Source organism: Pan troglodytes, chromosome 6 (assembly GCF_028858775.2).
Source record: "Pan troglodytes isolate AG18354 chromosome 6, NHGRI_mPanTro3-v2.0_pri, whole genome shotgun sequence".
Lineage (NCBI taxonomy): Eukaryota > Metazoa > Chordata > Mammalia > Primates > Hominidae > Pan > Pan troglodytes.
The window spans coordinates 41,705,976-41,708,799 of NC_072404.2; the positions used below are offsets into that span (position 1 = coordinate 41,705,976).

Sequence of the window (2,824 nt, forward strand, 5' to 3'; positions counted from 1 at the left end):
CATCTATTAATATCCTTTTTCCTGCTGTCTTTGTATTGTATCCTCCACTGTAATAAACCTTCACCTAGAGTATAACTTGATCTAGAGTCACATGGGTCCTTCCAGGGAATCACCAAACTAGTTGTATGCGACCATGAAGGAAGAAATTCTTTTATTAAAACTATGAATTCAAGGACAGGCGTGGTGGCTCACGCCTGTAATCCTAAGACTTTGGGAGGTTGAGGTGGGTGGATTGCATGAAGTCAGGAGTTCGAGACCAGCCTGGCCAACGTAGTAAACTCTGTCTCTTCTGAAAATACAAAAAGTTAGCCGGGTGTGGTGGTGGGCACCTGTAGTCCCAGCTACTTGGGAGGCTGAGGCAAAAGAATCGCTTGAACCCAGGAGGCAAAGGTTGCAGTGAGCCAAGATTGTGCCACTGCACTCCAGCCTGGGTGACAGACTGAGACACCATCTCAAAAAAAAAAAAAAAAAAAAAGGATTCAGCTGGGCCTAGTGGCTCATGCCTGTAATCTTAACACTTTGGGAGGCTGAGGCAGGCGGATTGCTTGAGCCCCAGGAGTTGAAGACCAGCCTGGGCAACTTGGCAAAACCTCGTCTCTACAAAAAATAAAAAAACTAGCTGGGTGTAGTGGCGGGCGCCCGTAGTCCTAACTACTCAGGAGGCTGAGGTGGGAGGATCACCTGAGCCCAGGAAGTTAAGGCAGCGGTGAGCTGTGATTGTGCCACTGCACTCCAGTATGGGTGACAGAGTGAGATGCAGTCTCACAATAAAATAAAATAAAAATAAAAAACCATGAATTCAATTTTTAAAATTGTTACAGGATTTTAAAAATTATGTTTCATATTGAGTGATTTTTGGTAGTTTGTAGTTTTCGAAGAATTGGTCCATTTCATCCAACTTGTTGGATTTATATGAGTAGAGTTGCTTAGTATTCCCTTATTATCCTTTTGTTAGTTTTGTTTTGTTTTGTTTTGTTTTTTGAGATGGAGTCTCACTCTGTCACCCAGGCTAGAGTGCAATGGCACAATCTTAGCTCACTGCAACCTCTGCCTCCCTGATTCAAGCGATTCTAGTGCCTTGGCCTCCCAAGTACCTGGGATTACAGGCGCCCGCCACCACGCCTGGCTAATTTTTCTTTTCTTTTTCTTTTGAGACAGAGTCTTGCTCTGTCGCCCAGGCTGGAGTGCAGTGACCTGATCTCACTCACTGCAACCTCCACCTCCTGAGTTCAATTGATTCTCCTGCCTCAGCCTCCTGAGTAGCTGGGACTACAGGCGCCCACAACCATGCCCAGCTAATTTTTTGTATTTTTAGTAGAGACAGGGTTTCACCGTGTTAGCCAGGATGGTCTCGATCTCCTGACCTTGTGATCTTCCCACCTCGGCCTCCCAAAGTGCTGGGAATACAGGCATGAGCCACCATGCCTGGCCTAATTTTTACATTTTTAGTAGAGACGGGGGTTTCACCATGTTGCCCAGGCTGGTCTTGAACCCCTTACCTCAGGTGATCCACCTGCCTCTGCCTCCCAAAGTGCTGGGATTACAGGCATGAGGCACTACACCCGGCCTTGTTTTGTTGTTTTGTTTTGTTTTGAGGTTTTGAGACGGAGTTTCGCTCTTGTTGCCCAGGCTGGAGTGCCCTGGCACGATCTCGGCTCACTGCAACCTCCTTGTCCCAGGTTCAAGCAAATATGGAACGCAACACAAATTTGCATGTCATCTTTGTGCAGGGGCCATGCTGATCTTCTCTGTATCTTTCCAATTTTAGTATATGTGCTACCGAAGCATGCACAATTTTTGTATTTTTTGTAGAGATAGGGTCTTGCCATGTCACCCAGGCTGGTCGCAAACTCCTGAATTGAAGTGATTCGACCACCTCGGCCTCCCAGAGTGCTGGGATTACAGGCATGAGCCACAACACCTAGCCTCAAATGGAAATTTTAAAACAAAAATACAATAACAAAAATTTAAAACTCACTAGATGGACTCAATTAACAATATGAAGGTGAGGAAGAGTCAGTAGACAAACGTGGATTGATAGAAAGCACTCAAACTGGCCGGTCAAGGTGGCTCACGCCTGCAATCCCAGCACTTTGGAGGCTGAGGTGGTGGATCATTTGAGGTCAGAGTTCGAGACCAGCTTGGCCAACACAGCAAAGCCCCATCTCTACTAAAAATACAAAATTAGTCAGGCATGGTGGCACACACCTGTAATCCCAGCTACTCAGGAGGCTGAGGCGGGAAATTGCTTCAACCTGGGAGGCAGAGGTTGCAGTGAGCTGAGATGGCGCCATGGCACTCCAGCCTGGGCATCAAGAGCAAAACTCCATCACAAAAAAAAAAAAAAAAAAAAGTGCTGAAACTGAGGCCGGGCATGGTGGCTCATGTCTGTAATCCCAGCACTTTGGGAGGCCAAGGTGGGTGGATCACCTGAGGTCATGAGTTTGAGACCAGCCTGGCCAACATGGTGGAACCCCGTCTCTACTAAAAATACAAAAATTAGCCAGGCTTGGTGTTGACTGCCTGTAATTCCAGCTACTCTGGAGGCTGAGGCAGGAGAATCGCTTGAACCTGGGAGGTGGAGGTTGCAGTGGAGCCGGGATCGTGTCACTGCACACCAGCTGAAATGACAGAGCAAGATTGCATCTCAGAAAAAAAAAAAAAGAAAAAAAAAGATCAATGGGATTACTTGGTGTGTTTCTGTTTCTTTCAGGGAAATTTATCAGAAGAAAGAGAAAGGATATTTCAGTTTTCTCTGAAAAGTTGATTTTGAAAAGAGCCCTATATCTTATACATAATTTCCCCATGATTCTCCAGAATTCTA

General features: G+C 46.1%; 1 non-coding gene across 1 annotated transcript; it reads right to left on the bottom strand.

The window, feature by feature from the left end:
- Window positions 1–1,685: 1,685 nt before the first annotated feature.
- LOC112209986 (U6 spliceosomal RNA) lies at window positions 1,686–1,792 on the bottom strand. Its single transcript, XR_002944956.1, has one exon. It is a non-coding gene; the product is annotated as a U6 spliceosomal RNA (small nuclear RNA).
- Window positions 1,793–2,824: the final 1,032 nt, after the last annotated feature.